At 52.5% G+C, this 19225-nt stretch overlaps 1 protein-coding gene across 3 annotated transcripts in view; it reads left to right on the top strand.

The window, feature by feature from the left end:
• LPIN1 (lipin 1) overlaps nt 1-19225 on the top strand; it is a 130665-nt gene that overhangs the window by 54676 nt on the left and 56764 nt on the right. The window contains exon 1 of one of the 3 annotated variants that reach the window (XM_030311625.1): nt 4794-4867. The exons of the other annotated variants lie outside the window; for them this stretch is intronic. The gene's annotated coding sequence lies outside the window, so the exon portion shown is untranslated. Of the gene's footprint in view, nt 1-4793; nt 4868-19225 lie in introns of those variants that run through there. 3 annotated transcript variants of the gene reach the window in all.

Below are 19225 nucleotides of genomic sequence, written 5' to 3'. Positions count from 1 at the left end.
CCGGGAAGGGTGAAGTCTGTAACAGTCCGCTCAGACATATGCACCTGGAGTTTCCGTCGCAGGCCACGACTTCCAAGGTGTGTGGGCTACTTTGTAGAGGTCAAAAAACCAAGATTCAACGGAGTACATTTGAAGATCTAATTGGCCTTATGAAGCCATTCCCGTCTAGCAGGTGGAGAGGGGCCACACAAAATACTGTGGTTTTAACGGGGAGGAGAGTTGGGACAAGAAATTAGCAAAAGAAAAGAAAGGATCCTTCAGGCTAGGCCACCTTCCCTTGGGGGAAGGACGGGGAGCTTTTAGTAGGTGGATTATCTCCTCTTCCCTTAGGGGCTGGAGAGGGTCTGTCTGTCTGACAGATCACCTCTTTGGTGCTGACCAGAAAATTCCAAATTTATTGGCTTAAAATTTCCACTCCTGGAGAGGTTGAAAGTGCACTTTCCTCTTGCTCTGCTGTTCTGGGGGCAAGGGATTCCATCTTGGTCTGGTGGCTTTCTTTTTAGCAATAGAGACCTGGGTCCTGGGTCCTGCAGGCCTCGAGGGGACCGGGAAAAGGGAACAAGGTACTAGTCCCGGCAAAAGCATCTTTCTGGCCCTAGCCTGGCTCATTAGGAATCATCCCCATTTGGCTAGAGGAGAAAGGATGTCCCAGCCCCTGTTGATTGCAGGGGACACAGGCCAGGAGCTCTGCCAGGCCAGTCATGGGACTTGCTGTGGCCCCCCTCACCCAAGGGAGGCCAGTCAGGAACTTCCTTCACCCCTGCACACACCAGCCTGTCCTGCACACGCGGTTCCCACGCCCACAGTTCTGCGCCTCCACACCTGGCCTAGATTAGCACACGCGAGCGCCTGCTCAGGTCACCAAGGTCAGTTGAACCCTCTTCCTAGGCGCTCGAGCAGGTCAAATCACGTGGCAATGTACAACCCTTCAGTTCCTGGCAGCCCTGAGCCGGGCGACAGTGTTTCATGGGTTTTTGTGCCATTGGCCGCGATCACTACCCCAGACCGTGCGCGCACCGGGGACGGCGGCTACGTCTGGCCCTGCGCCCCCGTGGAAGCTCCAGCACTCCACACAGGGCCTGGCGCAGGGTGGACGCTCAAGAAATGAGCGTGCGTGTGCGTGGGTGGTGGCTGCTGTAGAGGGAGTGGGTGCGGGCCCCGCGGGCGGGTGGGCGCATCTCCCTCTGCCCCAAGCGCTGGGTTTTCCTTGCCTTGCTCTGTGTGCCTGGGTCCTGCGACCCTTCAACCGCTGAGCGCCCGCCTGCCAGCCCAGGGCCGGTACTGGATGCTGCCCAATTCCTGTATCTGTTAGGGTGAACTGGGGGGCGTGGCCTCCAACGTCCAGGCGTGGCCAACTGTCAGCCTCTCCCCTTTCTCTCCCTGAGACTTTTGCTCTCTTGGGTGCCTCAGCCCTAATCTGTGACCCTCACTCCAGTTTGGCGATTTGTGATTTGGTTGTAGACATTTGCTCCCCTGGTTCACCGTCCCCCTCCTCCTCCTCCTCCTTGTGGGACCCGGGGCCTCTCCCGCCTGCTTCTTCCCCCATGAAACTTGCTGTGGTCGGTCTGCCCACCTGCACCCAGGGGACCCACTCGGTCTCTGGTGGATTTCCAGGCTGCTCAGTCTCCCGCCCTTCGAGGGGGTGATGTGCCACTGGGTGGTTCATGATTCCCTCCTGATTCTTGAGGCCCCCACAAGGGAAAGTCCATGAAGCCCCCTACCTCATCAGGGGCCCCCCAGCCAAGGACTGCCCTTGGATCCCGAGGAGATCCCCTCCCTTCCTGAGAGCCCAAGTGGGCCCTCTGGGGGGAAAATGCATTGTTCTCTCTTTAGTATCCCTTTTGCCCTGGGCGCTTACTGAGCTAATGGGACCAATGCCATTCTCGGTGCTGTAAGGAGACCAGTCATCTGTATACCTACTGACACTGTTTCCTGGGGTCCCGTGAAGAGGGGCATTCACCCCTCCTGCCATCCCCCCCATCCCCTGTGCGGAACCCTTTCCGTTGTGTGGGTAACAAATCTGGAAAAGTTCAGAATTCCCAGGATAATATGGTTATTATCACTGGCTAAACACCGGGAGGTTTCCAGCTAGAACAGGGCCGATTTGATCCCTCTCCTCACAGACTGCCCAGTGAAACTGCACCATTTGAGGAACTGTCATTCTTTGGTGCTCTCTGCCTGTCCCTTCTAGGAGGGAGCCCAGCAGCCTGCTGAGTCCTGGAGCTGAGTGAGCTGGGCATTTTCTCTGGATCACAGAGGGGCCGAGCAAACATATACTTCGGGGCGTCGCCACTCCCTAATGTATGGGGTCTTCAGAATTTAAGAATCTTTCGGGTCAGCAACTGCGCCCTGAATTTTACACAATGGACTTTGCCATCCTCAAAGTGGATCTGCTTCCCATTTTCCAGATTTTGAAACTGAGTCTTTAGAATCAAGGATGTGTGTGTGTGTGTGTGTGTGTGTGTGTGTGTGTGTGTGTGCTGTTTGCCCTGGCTTCACTCAGCCCTTCCTTCTTCTTCCTCATCCCTGTGGTTCCTTCTTATCTTCCGAGTTGGGCTGAAGGCGGTAGGTGCTGGGATTGGCCAGGGGGATCACCTCAGCTCTCCCGGCTGAGTCACAGCTGGGTCACCAGCCCCAGGAGCTGACAACACAGCAAGGGCCCTCCCAGGGGGACTCCAGACAGGGCAGGATTGCAAAGTGAACCGTGAAATGGGATCCAGTGCGCGTAATCCTCTCTTCTGGAGGGCTTGTCTGAGAAGACTCCCCCCTTAGGCATTTGGCTGTTTAGATGTTGTGGCAGTAATGGGAATAGCAGGGGAAGTTCCAGGGCTCACTTGGGGTGACTTGGGGTGAGCCCCAACCCCACTCTGCCTCCAAGTTCCTCATTTGCAAAATGAGTGCTTTGGACTCGATTTTGTTATGCTTTCAGACCTCTAAGCCTCTAAATTTTAATAATTCAAGATTTATTTTAAGCAAGCTCTTCACTGAAGTGGCTTGGAGTTGGACCTTCCTTCCAGAAAGCCTTTCCAAGTAGCCTTGCTTCTTGACCCCAAGGCCAGAAGCTCTGGGAGGGTGGGGAGTATAAGAATGCTTCCTCCTGGGGGTCTGCCTGCCGCGGTGTGCATTCCGAACCACCGTCTCCGAAACACATCCCTGTGGAGGAATCTCATCTGTAATCAGTGATCCCCTTCGTAGCCCCCTCCTCCCAAATGCCCATGGCAAGGGCTCACCTGCTTTCCTGGGGACAGGCTGCCTAGATGGGAGTCCCCCCGAAGGCCAGCAAGAATGTATCCACAGGTGGCCAGCTGGAAGAAGACACATCACCTGGGCAAAGCTTCCAGGGCAGGGGACCCCATCTTCCTTCTAGAGCCAGCCTGACTTCTGCAGTGATGCCTTCCCGACATCTCCCCTGCGATGGCTGAAAAGCATCTCAAGCTTCGAGTGGCCAAAAGCGCAGCCCTGAATTTCCTCCCAAGGCTGCTGCTGCTTCTTCCTTCTGCACCTCAGTGAAAAGCAGCATCATCCCTCGGTTGTTCAAGACCCAAATGGGGATTTCACCCTTGACTTGCCACACCCACCCCACCCATACATCGGTGGGTCCACGAGTTTTACCTCCCAAATACATTTGAAGTCTTTCCACTTCTCCTAACCACCCCACCCCTCGCATCAGTCTGAGCCACATCATCTCCTCTGGTTTCCTGTAGTAGTGTGCCTGCTTCTACTCTGGTCCTCTACACTCTATTTTCCATAGAGCAGAGAAGCGGTTTTAAAAAATGTAGATTAGATCATATAATTCACAGGTTTAAAGCCCTTCTTGGACTATCTAAACTTCTTAGTTGGGCAACTAAATCCTAAATGTTTGGTCTCTGCTATCCCTCCAGCCTCTCACAGAGGGCTGCCTCAGGACCTTTGCACTTGCTGCTTCTGATCTCTAGAAAGCTCTGCCTCCACATCTTTGTAGGACTCCGGTGTTTTCTTGTCATTTACGATTTCTGTTTAAGTGAGCCAGCCTGTGATCATCTGATCTACCTCTTTTTGCCACCCGATTATTTATTTTTTTTTCATTATTTGTTCCTTGCTTTGTCTCCTTGTTGGAGAATGGAAGTTCCAAAGGGGCAGTGTCCTGTCTCTTGTTCTGAGCAACATTTCACGGTGTTTGGAACAGAGCTTGACAAGTATGCTTAGTGCATGGACGCAGCAGGGGTGCTTGTTCATTCGGAGAAAGGATGAAGGTGAACTTAGGTTGAAGAGCTAAGTGTAAATTGCAGTATGGGCAGTAAGGCTGACTGCCGCGATATGGTTGTAGAAACTAAGGTTCTGGGTCAGAACAGTTAAGGGACTTGCTGAAAGAGTAGGTCCGAGATGGCAGCCGCTAGGCCCTGGAGGTTTTTGGAGCGCTTTACCTGGCTACCGCGACAGCTGATGCACGCCCCCTGAATTCCGAGGCTTGGGGAACAGGTCAGTCTACCCTGGTGAATTAAAATATGGGACTGTGGCTTTGGGGAGGATCATCAGAAACGTGGCCTAAAGCGCCGTGCCCACAGGAAAGCTAAGGTGGGCGGCGCAGGAGGGGCTGGCGGGTCCCAGCCTTCATCCGAGGGAGGAGGCTCGGATCCCTGAGGCCAGAGGGGCCCTGAAAGCAGCAGAGCCGCTCGCGCGTCACGAGGGCCCTCGCGCGGCCCCGTTCGCCCCGCCCCGTCCCTCGCTCCGCCCCCGCCCCGCCCCTCGCCCCGCCCCCTCGTCCCGCCCCCTCGTCCCGCCCCCTCGTCCCGCCCCCGCCGCCGCGGGCAGTCCTCGGTGACAGCGAGCGCGCGGCGGACAGAGAGTGTTTGCATACAAAGAAGGCCACGCGCGCGGGCGCCGCAAGGTGAGTAGACGCCTCCGCGCCGCCCGCCGCTCGCCCAGCCCCAGGCCGAGCCTCGGAGGAGCTCGGGCCGCTACCGGGAGGGGCCGCAGCCTCGGCCGGCCGGGCCGGGCGGGGCGGAGCCCGGCGGAGAGTGGGCGCGCGCGGCGACGCCGGAGCCGGCCGGGGGACGGTGGTGACCCGACGCCGGAGGTCCGTGCTCGGTCCCCGCGGCCCTTTCTGGGGGACGTGGTTCGGGGAGAGAGGCGGAGAAACAGGCCCGGGGCCCGGCGGCCTCGCGAGCATCCCTCGGGCCTTCCCTTTGGGTCGCCCGCAGGGCTGACCTTGACCCGCCTGGCGGACCCCAGGGGCGGCCGGACCTCGCTCTGTCCAGCGAGGACGGGTGGGTTCCATCCGTGGAGTGGGCAGCCCTGCCGTGCGCCCGGAACTTTTACGAAAATGTCCCCTGGGGCTTCGGATTCTTGCTCTGCAGTTGAGGAAACTGAGGCTCAGGGAAGTTGACCTACGTGCCCAAGGTCACACAGCTGCTAGGCGGCAGGTTGAACGGGGCTGGAATCTGGTTCTCGGATTACAGTTTGGTTCCTCCGCTGCCCGGCCTCTGTGCATCTTTCCTGCAGCCTATGGGTGCTAGGCCCAGTCGGCTCTATCACATGCCCCTGCGAATAATTTTATTTTGGGGAGGGCCAGGAACATGTAGCCTGCAAAGTAGTGGCTTAGACATAACTCTAAGTGCCGTAGGCTAGAGCGTAGACAGCTGGCACGTAATTTATGTGCAGAGTAGTCGCTGAAGAAACCAGATGTCAACCCAGTGTTTGACCACCAAACAGGAAACTTGAATTAAAAACAATGGATTAACTCGGACAGTTTTTAGAACCTAATGGTTTCCCCAGGATAGTAGGAAGTATCTTGGAAAAGAGCTTGTGAAAGTTTTTTTTTCTTTTTTTTAAATCAGAGAAATGGCATGATGCATGTGAAATTTACAGTTTATCTTTTGTTCTATAATTTGGGTCTTAGGAATAAAAGTAAGTGAGGAATGGATAGTAATTGAGAAATTAAACACACAGTTTTTTTTTTTTCTTTTTTACCCCATGTTGGAAGATCTGTTTGTTTTACAGTTCTGTATTTTGATAGTTCTTCATATTTGTCAACATTTGTATCCTTATCAAGCACATTTGCTTATGGATGTGTGTTTTGGAGCTTTTATTACTGTTGGGATGTAAGGCGGTGTGGTGTTGGGGAGGGGAGCCAGGCCCCTGAGGGCTGTTTGTAGGGTTGAGACACTTGTGCCCGATGCTGGCCTCTGGGCTGCAAATCATCACTCTGGGCCCCCCCCCCCCCCTCGGCCACCCCTCTCCTATTGTGAGTTGGCGTCTCCTGGCTTCTCTGTCTTCTGGGTTCAAGGTCGCAAAGGAACCCACAGGGGACAGACTGATTTGGGCCAGCGTTCAGATGGGGACAGGGGAGGGTTGTAGGGAGCTTTTTCCGGGGGAGACCTGGTGGGGCGGGCGGGGGTTGCATCATTTGGGGCCACTTTTGGAACACTTTGGAGAAACACCGAGAAGGCCGCAATCCAACTGGGACACTGAGGCTAGTGCCTTGACCTGTTTGCACCTCCGCATGACCAGGGCAGAAGAGTTTGGAGCTGTTGAGGTACTGATGAGGCACACACGAGGTCCAGGTGGATCCGTGGTGCACTGTCAGCACTGGGGCGAGCCCCCTGGGAAGGGTGAAGTCACATTCTACATGTTCTTGAACTCTGACCTGGTTTATTATGGCGTAAGCCCACTCCCTTAAAATCAGAATGGAATTTGTGAAACAATTCGGGCAAAGCTTAACTTAATTCTTTTTTTTTTAAGGTTTATTTATTTATTTTTTTTAATTTTTTTTTTTTAAGTTTATTTATTTTTGAGCCAGAGAGAGACAGAGCATGAACGGGGGAGGGGCAGAGAGAGAGGGAGACACGGAATTCGGAAGCAGGCTCCAGGCTCTGAGCCATCAGCCCAGAGCCTGACGCGGGGCTTGAACTCACGGACCGCGAGATCGTGACCTGAGCTGAAGTCGGACGCTTAACCCACTGAGCCACCCAGGCACCCCAGGTTTATTTATTTTTGAGAAGGGGGAGGGGCAGAGAGCGAGGGAGACACAGAATCTGAAGCAGGCTCCAGGCTCTGAGCCGTCAGCCCAGAGCCCGACGTGGGGCTCGAACTCACGAACCCCAACCGCGAGATCATGACTTGAGCTGAAGTTGGATGCTTAAGCGACTGAGCCACCCAGCCGCCCCAACCTAACTTAATTATTAATTTCTGGCAGCCTCCAAGGGCCCATTTGCTGGCCATTTCTGAAACGGGAGCTTTCTAAGCTGTGAGTGGAAGGTCTGGTGAGTGAGGGGCCCAGCGTCTACTTTTGCACCTGGCAGCCGGTCCAGGGTCCAGTTCCTGGGACACCAGGGCCCAGGCCCCTTGACCAGGGGGGCACCAGGGCCCTGAAGGCAGCCCCAGCCTCCTGATGTGCCCTTGGCCGGGCCCCTCCTTCCTGCGTCCCCTGCACTTCCCTGGGCGCCTCTTCCTCTTCCCTCCCCTCTCCCCCTCCCCACCTTTTATTCAGCAAATGAGAAGTGAGCCTGGGCTGGGGCTGGGCTGTGTACAGCTGGGGTGTTGTGAAGAAGAGCTTCTGCCTCCCCAGAGCTCTGGGTCTGGGCATAGGCCAATATTTGTCACAGCACCGTTGGTGACCCACTGGTCCTAAAAATCAGTTTCGGTGGCCCACAGACATTGAAAAAAAGTGAAGTAGGACAGAAAAGAAGATAGATACTGTTCTGTGGAACTTGTTTTAGCTGTGGGGTGTGTGTGTGTGTGTGTGTGTGTGTGAGAGAGAGAGAGAGAGAGAGATTATGCGGTCCAGTGGAGAGAGGGAAGATGGGGGTGTGGGTGTGGTTGTGTGTGTGGCAGAGGGACCGCACCACCCAGCACTGGCTTCCTCCTGGCCCACAGAAGTCCCTGCTTGGGGGGCAGGGAGGATGGCCCAGGGTGGCCGTGCTTGTGCACTGCCCCCGCTGAGACGTGGGGAGGAAGGAAGGGAGCAGGCCGGCCCAATCTGGAGAGGAGCAGGGAGCTTTTCATGACGGTGATCATGGCCACGTCTCTCAACCCACCGACCAAGTTTTGTGATTCTTCCGACAAGTTAGAACTTTTTGCTGGTACTGAATGCTGGGGTTTCCAGAACAAAGCAACAGGCGGTTAGAACGGTCGTGGCTCTGTGTCAACTGTTTGCTCCCCGAGTGTGAGGTCCTCTGCATTGCTCACAAAGCCGACCACAGACCCTATGATCAAGACACGCCTATTTGCTGGCTGCTTCTGGGACACCGTGAGCACATTTATACCGCGCGCCTTGTTCCCGAAGGTCCCTCCCTCTCCTTGGATACGTGTACTTTCTCTTTTTTGGTGAAATCTTTGTCTGCATTCCTGGCTCTCCCTAGGCATACCCTTTGGTTTTCAAACGACAGGATCCAGTCAGTAAAGATCATGGGATAACAGGGCACAGCCGTCCAACGAGACGTTCTCCTTGGCCACTGCTCTTGCCGAGGATTCTTGCCAGTGAATTCTACCTAATCGCAGAATGCTGCTGCCCAACCCTGGGGTTGCCTTTGTGCTCAGAGTTGTGGACAGACAGAAATGTACTACCACCCGAGAGTAATACCCTTCTAATAGATCTGTGTGGATCTTAATCTACCACATTCTTTGGCCCGGTCTTTTTTGGGAAGGTGCGATGTAAATCGTTAAGGCATGAGCCTTAATTCAGAGTCCAGGAATCCTTTGTGGCCACAGGATTAGCGCCTGGCTTTCATTTGGTGTATGCGCTTTGCAAAGTACTTTAACGTGTACCGAGGACGACTAATCCCGTGAGGCAGACGACGTCAGTCCCTTTTTACAGATACGAAACTGAGGCTGGCAGAGAGGTTAGTAATTGGCCCGTGGGCACAGGTTAGTAGGACCCAGGATCTAACTGACACCAAGCACCTGCCTCCAGGAAGCCTGCATTCTTATCCCCTGAGCTGTCGACAGCACATTTGAATGTCAGGTGATACTTAGCCCTTCCTGAACTGCTGGGGTGGAGTGGGTGGGTGTCCTACAGGAATAGAAGTCGCAAAGGCAGGACGTCCTTTTTGACCAACACACAGATGTAGACGGAGAGCATTTGGAGGTGCGTCAGGAGAGGATGCGAGCCCCGTGCTTGGTCAGTGAGTCGAATGGTTAAGAGCCAGAGGATCAGGGTCTACGCCTGGAGCTGTCTTGCCCGGCACATGGGCCGCCCTGTAGTTTAGATGTCCCCGTCCCCTACTGTCTGGGCCTTTTGTGCTCCTTGGCAAGGACCCGCGAACACTCATCACATGGGATTATAAGATCCGGGTGTTGCAAAATCCCAGCTGGGGAGGAGGAGCTGAGCGTTCGCCCTTTGACCTTTCTGACCAAAGCAGCGCCCCCCCCCCCTCATGTCTCAGCAGGTTCACTGACTGGGAGACCCTGACATTGAGTGGGCCAGGCTTTTCCATCCCTCACCCAGTTCTCTGACGTCATTAAGAATTAACGTCAAAGTAATACCTATGCGTTTAGAGAACACCCCCCAGAGGTGAGCCTGTGAACCTTATTTGGTGTGCAAATCCATCCAGAGTTTCTTTTGTTGTGTGCATCTCAGAATATGTAGGAATGTAATTCTTAAAAAAGCGGACTCATGTTATAAATGTTTTTGTCCTCTTTCACTCAGTTTATACCTTTTCATGTTAGTATTTGGGGAACTGCTCCCTTTGTGTGTGCATGTGTGTGGTTTTTTTTTTTTTTTTTTTAAGCAATCGTAATGATCTTCTGATACATGGTTTATTTAACCAGAGTCCTAGAGATGTTTAAGTGGTTTCTTATTTTCTGGATAACAGTCAACACTGCCATGACTGTTTGGTACATGGACCTTACAGAAGTAGGGTTGCTGGGGAAGTATGTGCATAAAATGACAGATGGGGCCCCAGTGTTCACCCCGCTTATTACCCACCAGCAGTCGGTGATCACTTGGTTTCCCCTGCTCTCACCAACCCTGGGGTTTTTACGAAATGCTCGAATTTTATACCATCTGAAAGACCTCCTTTGCATATCTTAAATTATGAATGGGGTTGAGTATCTTCTCATGTGTCATTGACCAGACGGATCTCTTTCTCTGTGAACCCTCTCTGTATTTTGTCCATTTGTTTTTCTATACAGTTAGCATGAGGCCACCTTCAACGGACATTAAGATTCTAGAGATGGGTGGTTATGAACGGGTGTGGCCAGGGGTTTTGCATTTTGGCAGACGTTCCAAGAAAGCAGAGTGTCTTGGCAAAGTTGTGCGGTCCGGAGAAAGATTCTGTCGATTGTGGGTGAAACGTTGATTTTCCTGATGTAATAACTAGGCAAGAAGTTCCGAGACCTCCTGCTGACCACGCGTTAGCCAACGGCTGCTTTTCTGGAACCATGTGAGACGGGCTGACTGATGCTTATGGGCATCTGTTGCGTGCCAGGAATTGTACAGAGTAGCTCCAGTGGGGGGTGCACCTGCCCGTTGGGGGGGGGGCATCGAAGGAGGAGAAAACTTCCCGGGCCTTTGCTCTATTTCCTGCAGGGTATTAGCACCCTCAGTCCAGACACGCTCCGCACACCTGCCCCTCCCGCTGCGCCCTCCTTCCCGTGGGATCGCCTGGGAGCCGGCTCTCCCCTCCCTCTGGTCCTGCAGCTGAGCTGTGATGATCGCGGGCTCCGTGTGATCCGCCTTAATTCAGAAAGGGTCCTGGTGGGGGGACGCTCGGGCCAGCTGGCTTTTCCGCCTCATCACTTTTGTCAGCAGGTACTCGTGGTCCGACCTGCAAGCTTTTTAGAAGCATCTCCAGCTTTTCTGGCGAATTTTCTTTCTGTGGCGGGGAGTGTTTCCTGACGGACGCCGGCATGCCAGTAAAGGCCCCGATTCGCCTTTCATCGGTGTGGACACACACAGGACTTGACGCTTGTTCAAGAAGCTTCTCGCAGTGCCATGCTCAGTCCAGAACTGGCAAGGAGGGAAGAGGTTGGCCGTGGAGAGTGCTGCCAGCGTGGTGGGGCAGGGGTGAAACATACGGATCTCGACCTTGGGGCTGGTATTCTTTTCTCTGCCTCTTTTTTTTTTTTTTTGATTTTTTTTAATGTTTACTTATTTTTGAGATAGACAGAGCATGAACGGGGGAGGGGCAGAGAGAGAGGGAGACACAGAATCGGAAGCAGGCTCCAGGATCTGAGCCGTCAGCCCAGAGCCTGACGCGGGGCTCGAACCCACGGACCGCGAGATCGTGACCTGGCTGAAGTCGGACGCTTAACCTACTGCGCCACCCAGGCGCCCCTTCCCCCCCTTTTTTTAATGCTTTGGGTGAAAATGCGCCCTCAGCTCCTAACCTCCCAGGTGAATGTGATCTTGGGCAGCCCCAGCTGCAGCACAGTGTGTTTTTACAACGAGCTGGTCAGGTTTGGATTGTGGACACAGAGACAGAATGTGCTCAGAGAACAGCCCGGGTGGTGAATGGAGGCCCCCCGACTCCTCTGAGACCCGGCTGGGGTGCTGACAGCACCTTCCTCGCCTGTTAGGTGCAGGCGGTGCAGGGGGGTAGTCACGTAGCTGTCCTCACATGGCCTCAGGACAACCAGGACAATGAAGAATGAGACATCCCCAGGCTTCAAGGACCTGTGGGGGAGAGAGCCCCAGGGAAGCAGATTTGACTGTATCTTTAAGGAACCGCATTCCTAACTAAAAGCCACATGACTTAAATATTACACAAGGGTGCTCACTCTCCAAGGCAAATTCTGCAGTTTTCAGAAAAGTCCTAAATGGGCATCCATATTCAGTTGTTAATTACTGAGCCAATTAAGATCTAAGACTTCCAGCTTCTTGGGGTTCCCCAGGTGGCTCAGTCGGTTAAGCGTCCGACTCTTGGTTTCAGCTCAGGTTATGATCTCACGGTTTGTGGGTTCGAGCCCCGTGGTGCTGACAGTGTGGAGCCTGCTTGGGATTCTCTCTCTCTCTCTGCCCCTTTCCCGCTCACACACATGCTCACATTCGGAGAGCAAATAAACAAAAAAAAAAAAGAAAGGACTTCCAGCTTCTCAAGGACAGGGCTTAATCTTACCTGGTGTCAAACCCAGAGCCAGGTACACGGCGAGCATCTGCGTCCTCTCTGCCTCGTGACAGGAGGAATGATCCGTGTGTGTGTGTGTGGGGGGGGGGGCGGTATTGGTTGGTCACTCACCTGTCCTCAGAGACACCTTTCTGACATTTAAGGTGGATCAGGATAAAAGGAGGAGGGGGCGATTTTATCCGTGAGTATTCAGACTTGACCAGTAAAATCTTGCCCTTTTTCTCCTTGAACTCAAACGGAAGGAACCCCTTTCTGGGCTCCCGCTTCACCTGTGTGCCCCCCACCCCCGCCACCGCCCCGGGACATGGCAGAGGGTGAGGCTGGCCTGCCGCTCCTGGACCGACTGGGAAGCACAGGTGTATCTGTGGAGCAAGCAGACCAGTCTCCCAACCGGGCACCAGCTTAGGAGAAGGCAGTGAGCTACTAGGATGGACCGCCGTGGGGAGCTCTGGCCTCACCGTTGGCGAAGGGACAAATATGCCCAAGATCATATTTGCATCTACTGCGCCTTACAGCTTCCTGCGTATGTCCCTTGAAGTCTGCGTGTGCGTCTCTGTACAGAGATACGACTGTCCAGTGTTTGGGGAGGTTTGTAGGGTGGTCCCAAAGTCGGATACAGACTTCTCCTGGATTCGAATGCTCCTTCCGCCCCTTACCTGCATCGGGGCCCAGAGCAACTTACATACATAAACTCCACAGTTCAGTTTCCTTCTCTGCGAGATGGGAAAACTGTGTTTCGCACCATTGGGAGGAAGGGATACGTAGTTTAAACTCTGTTATTATCGCCGTCTGGACGGCGTACCAGCCTTCATGGTAGGTGACAATGGACTGTGGTTTGTGCCACGCTGGTTCACTGCTGTACTGTCTTTGCCTGGTGTTGCCAGTAAATTCTGGGTATTTAGGAGCCTCTCAGGTGGTTCTCCTTTGGCCAAAGTAGCTGGCAGGCTGGGGGCTGATTAAATTGTCAGTGTCCGTTGGCCCTTGAGGGCAGCAGTTCTGTGTGCGGGTAGAACCTGCTGCTGCTCAGAGGAACAGGAGCCCGAGGCTTCACCCCAGGCTGATGCTGGGTCGGTTCCCAGTCACGAAGCTCCCGGATGTACCGTAAAGCCAGATTCCACAGGTGTTCCTTGGGCACCTGCCACGACGATGCGTGTTTGGCCTGTGTGCACGGGCAGTGGGTCAGGGGCAGGCTGGTGCCAGGAAATGATGAATCATTCTGTGGGGGAAAATGCTAGAGAAGTCTTCCGACAGAAAGAAAGGTGTTTTGACCTTCTAGTCCTTGAGGGCCGTGGGGGAAGGCTTAGAATTTACCTCCCGGGAGACCCTGAGATGAGGTAGCTGAAGAGGGTGTGAATGGCGAAAATACCCCATTGAGAGCCAACCGCAGAGTCTGACTGGTCTAGTGACTTACTCAGGGAGGTCGTGACAGTGAGTCACGTTTGCCACTTGTCCTCTAATGGCAGAGGGTTTTCCTAAGTTATCTTGTTTCATGCTCATGATGGTGAGGTTCCATCAGAGATGTGGTGTTAATACCTTGCTCCCAAGCACAGAGCTCACAAATTTTGCAGGAGGACAATCAAGTCCGACCATCTGACCCTATATTTTGTGCAGTTCCTATTTCTCAGACTTTTTCTTTTTTTTTTTTAATTTTAGAGAGAGAGAGAGAGAGAGAGAGAGAGAGAGAGGGAATGCGAGCAAGACAGGGGCAGCGGGGGAGAGAGAGAATCCCAAGCAGGCCCCATGCTCCACGTGGAGCCCTACGTGGGGCTCGATCCCAGGAACCGTGAGATCCTGACCTGAGCCGAAATCAGGAGTCGAACGCTCAACTGATTGAGCCACCCAAGTGCCCTTGTTTTTCAGACTCTTCTCCTTCCTGTGTCATGGCCTGTTTGTGAACAAGAAATGTCTTAAGAGCCTGTAATTTGAATGCATTTGCAATGAATTTTGTTTGCAGCATTGTCTTCATGAAGTTTATGTACCTGGGAGCCAACAATTCTCATTCTTTATTTCTTCTTGTTTGTAAATTTTAGCACTTTCCCCCTCATTCCCAGGGTTGTCAGGCTGCTGCAGAGGTGATCTGCCCGGGTGGAATGTTTTTGTGATGGGACAAAACAAACAAACAAAAACAACCCAAACCCCTACCCCCACCAACCCTTGGTTTCTTGCTTGGAGTGAAGACTTGGTTTCATGGTGTTGCCGCGAGCAGGTCACAGAATCATCAGGTTAGAGCCCCATCAAATTCTTGAATTCTCTCCACAACGTTTTTGCCACATGGTGGTTTAGACTCTTTGGTGAGACCACCACTGATGGTGAGCTCAGTCCCTCTAATGAGCCAGTTTCCTTAGAAGCCTGGTCTCACGGATTGTGCCCCCCGGCTCTGGAAAGTCCTGCCCGTAATTCTGACTTTAATTGCGATCTATGATCGTCTATACAGCACTGGGTACCCTGTCCACCGGGGCTGAATATTACGTGACATTTAGATCTGTTTTTCTAAAGCCACGCGGCCGATTTTCTTTAACTGGGCCTCACCCATTTATACCGGTTTCATGCACCGAGATTGGGAAGCAGCACTACGTGGAGGAGAGCAGGGGAGTCTCGGGGTTCAACTTGGGCTCCCGCCCTCACTCTGCTGCTGACCGTGCTACTCTGAGCGTCTCACCCACCTGGTGCCCTGGGTTCTGCATCAGAAGTGGGGTAACTGGTGTTAGCCATTGTTGTTTTTTTTTTCTGTCTTTTCGTTTTAATTTTTTTTAATGTTTATTCATTTTTGAGATAGAGACACCAAATGTGAGCAGGGGAGGGGCAGAGAGAGAGGGAGACACAGAATCTGAAACAGGCTCCAGGCTCTGAGCTGTCAGCACGGAGCCCGACGCGGGGCTCGAACCCATGAGCCGTGAGATCATGACCTGAGCCGAAGTTGGACGCTCAACCGACTGAGCCACCCAGGCGCCCCTATGCTTTTGGATTTTGTGTTTTATCTGTTTGGCTCTAATATAAGTACCACAGTAGTTTCTAATTTAGGGAAAACTGTCTGGAAAGACGTTATTCCCATAAGATGTCATAGCCTCAGAATATCTTCTGGAAAGCTAGAAGATGCCCTGTTTAAAAAAAAAAAAAAAATAGGGGCGCCTGGGTGGCGCAGTCGGTTAAGCGTCCGACTTCAGCCAGGTCACGATCTCGCAGTCCGTGAGTTCGAGCCCCGCGTCGGGCTCTGGGCTGATGGCTCAGAGCCTGGAGCCTGTTTCTGATTCTGTGTCTCCCTCTCTCTCTGCCCCTCCCCCATTCATGCTCTGTCTCTCTCTGTCCCAAAAATAAATAAACGTTGAAAAAATAAATAAATACACGAATAAAATATATATATATATGTGTGTATATATATATATACACACACACACACATATATATAAAATATATACATATATATAAAATAAATATAAAATATACAAATAACATTTAATATGTATTTATATGTATTTATACATTTATGTGTATGACATCTTATATGTTTCTCAACCTCCGAAAACCCACAGTAGAGTCTGGAGAACCCTCGTTTGGCCAGACGATGTTTATGTGGGGTTTGGCTTATGTCTCCTCAAAATACCACTGAAATAGGCTGTGGGATCCTGTTTCACGTGATACACGAAGCCCTGTCGGGTGAAGCAGCCATTTGCCGAGTTTTGAGATGAAAACCACTAGACTTCACAGGGATTCGGTATGGGGTGAGTAAGGAGCAGGTGTCTCCAGCGTGCCCCTCTGTCCCACTGCATGCGTAAGCATTTTGTTTTGTGTTTTTACAGGTGGTACTTCGGTTATGCTTGAGGTAGTTAAGATGCTTTGTTCTTCAAAACATTCCCCTCACTGCCCGACCCGGAGTGGTAGTGACCATGGGGAAGGAGCACGGTAATGAGATTGACGAGCCGGTGAAGGGACGGAGTCCATCTCAGCCTGGCTGGTCTGGCTTTCTATCTTGAGGGAAATCAGATTACCTTCTTCCTTGAGCCCTTTCACTTTGAACAGATCCGAGGAAGTGAGATTGGCGTCCAGCTCGTCTGTTCTTGGGTTCTCCCAGCATTTGCCCAGCGCTTATTTAGAGGAAATCCTGGAAGAGGAGAGATAAAGAGCCATGGACCCCCCCCCCTGCCCCCCGACTTGCCTGCACCCCTCACTCAGCCAAGCAGAAGCTGGGGGTGAACCGGGCGCCCCCCTCCTCCCCTGAAAGGCTGTCCCGTGCCTCCTGGGTCCAGGCAAACATTATTCATCTTCCTGAAATGACTTCTGGTTGGTACAGTGTTCTTGCTCACCCCCTTTTAAAATTGTGGTGACGTACACGTCACAGAAAACGGGACTGTCTCAGCCATTTGCAGGTGTGCAGTTCAGAACCTTCGTATAAGGACTTTCACCCTGTTGGCGCGTCCATCCCTCCCTCCAGCTCCAGCTTTTGTTTCTTACTAACTCCCCTTCCCTCCTCCCTGAGGCCGAGGGTAATAATCACTCTTCTACTTCCAGTTTCTAGGGATTTCCGTGCTCTAGGGACTTTATGTGGGCGGAATCGTACATAAGGCATTTGCCCATTTGTGATTGGCTTATTTCACTTAGCGTGATGTCCTCAAGGTGTATCCACGTTGTAGCAAGTATCAGAATTGCCTTCCTTTCTAAGGCTAATACCCCATTGGATGTATACACCACATCTTGTTTATCTGTTCATCATCCATCAAGGGACACTTGGGTGGTTTCCACCTCGTGGAACCATTGAGATAACGCGTCTGGGAACGTGGGTGTGCAAGAATCTCTTTGAGACCCTGCTTTTGGTTTTTGGGGATCTATACGTAGAAGTGGAATGGTGGGGTCATATGGGAATTCTGTTTTTAATTTTCCGAGGAACTGTGTTCTGTACTGTTCCATACACAGCGCCGCACCATTTCGCATTCTGACCAACAACACACATAGATTCCAGTTTCTTCCCAGCCTTGCCAACCCGTGTTTTTCCCGTGTTTCAGATAGTATTCATCCAAGCAGTCCCCTTCCTAAAAGATTCTCCGTGGCTAGTTAAGACAGTCCCTGTAGACACCGAGGAGCATATTGCCAGGTGGGGCCACGATCCTGTCATTTGCTAAGAATTATGGAACAGGCTCCCTGCTTCCAAATGGAGATATTTTCCGATCTGCAAATACGTTATTCAATAGAAGGGGTAGCTGAAGATAGCAAAGTAACTTCCGGTTATTTGTGGTGGGAAAATTACACCACGCACGAAGGGACGATCGCAGGACCAGGAATCAGGCTGTCGGGGTCCCGCTCCGTCTCTTGGAGACGGGGAGCGCTGCCTGTCACCTTCCGTGTCTGGGCTTCTTTCTGTCAAATGAGGTGTCGGAATAACAACCCAGGGTCCTGCCACCATCGAAATCTTCAGATTCTGCACGACAGCCTTGAGTTTGCTCGCTGACACGGGGGAGGGAAGCTTTGTTCTTGAGGACGGGAGAGCAGAGCACCATTTAGTCTGAATTATTGAAGATGCCCTTTCAGGCTTTATCTTTAGGCCCTCGGACCTCGCAGGTCACCCAGGCAGATGTCCTCGTCTCACAGATGAGGAGCTGGGATGCCGACATGTGGGAGTACCATCTAGTTACGAGCATTCCGTTTGTTGGGAATACGGCATGCTGGCCGGTGGGTCCCCGGCCGCGTGAGCAGGGGCAGGGGCAGGGGCGCGGGTTGGGGGCCTCGATCCAGGGAGGCGGTCGCCTGTCCCTCAGGGACCAGCAGGGCCCACGGCTGAGGGTGATGAAGCCGGAAGGGGCCAGGGAGAAGGGAGGGGGGCTGACAGAACCAAATCAGAGGTCGCCTCCGAACCCAGGCCTGTGACCTTGGGCGTTTGCCTCGTTGCACCTTTGCTTGTCCTTAAGTTTCCTTGTCCGAAAGGCCTCGTGTCTACGGTGCTGTTGTGAGAATCACTCGAGCACCTGGTCATGTGAGAGAAATCGTACAAAAATGTTCATGCTGCTTACACTTGGCTATAGAGTTAGAGGTTTACCCCTCTCGGTGAGTCCTGCATGTTAAAATCTACATTGAACATCGAGGTGGTGGGTTTTTTTTTTGTTTTTGTTTTTTTTTGGTAAAATGATTCCCTAGAAGAAATATCAGGGTTCTTGGCCCTGGCTGGCTCAGTTGGAAGAGCCTGCGACTCTTGATCTCGGGGTCATGAGTTCGAGCCCCACCTTGGGCATAAGGCTTCCTTAAAAAAAAACCCTTTAAGAGAACAAAACAGATGAACCTAAGGGAAGGGAAACAAAAATAATATAAAAACAGGAAGGGGGCCAAAACAGAAGAGACTCTTAAATATGGAGGACAAACTGAGGGTTGCTGGAGGGGGTGTGGTGGGGGGGATGGGCTAAATGGGTCAGGGGCACTAAGGAATCCACTCCTGCAATCATTGTTGTACTATACGCTAACTAATTTGGATGTAAATTATAAAAAAAAAAAATTTTTTTTAAAGTGAAAAAAAAATAAATAAAATCTTTAAACAAACAAACAAAAAAACCCTAAAACAAAACCAAGATGTATCCGGGTTCCAAGGAATCCTTTTTTTCCACATTGTTCATCTCCAGGAACGGTCCCCTCTCCCCTGTTACACGAAGTCAGTTAGCTTGCACGGCTACACAGATTTAGAAATCATGCCATTTTCTATTTTCGCGTCCACGTGACTTGCGTTAGCCGTGGGTGCCGGGCCGCGTCACGAAGACCCCGTCTAAGGGAGGCTGGCCCGAGCGCGTCTCCGCATGTGTGCACGGAAGGGTCTGCTCATCTCTTTCTGGGGGAGACGGGTGGTGGCGATCCAGAGGGTGCCACTTAAAATTGTACAGTGAGCCAGTCGGGGCTTTCTTGCGCTCTTTTCTCTGGAGGTTTTGTTCATTGCTGTTAGGGTTCTGGCCTGTTCTAAGTTGGCCCTAAAGCAACAGTTCGTGTTTGCCCCCCGCCAGCAGGGCTTTTGGCCAGCCAGCATTGAGCCTCAGTTTCCTCATTTGTAAAGCAGGGGGTTGGGGTGCTGCTCTCACTTCCACACGTCACAGGAGTTGAGGTGAGGCTTATGAAAGGTAGTTTTTGGTTTTTTCACTTGAAAAGAGAAGGCTTGGTCCTTGGCCTCCGGGACAACCTGGCTTCGCCAAGTGACGGGAAAAGCACAGGGCCAA

This window comes from Lynx canadensis, chromosome A3 (genome assembly GCF_007474595.2).
Source record: "Lynx canadensis isolate LIC74 chromosome A3, mLynCan4.pri.v2, whole genome shotgun sequence".
Lineage (NCBI taxonomy): Eukaryota > Metazoa > Chordata > Mammalia > Carnivora > Felidae > Lynx > Lynx canadensis.
This window is presented reverse-complemented; position numbering and strand designations above follow the sequence as displayed.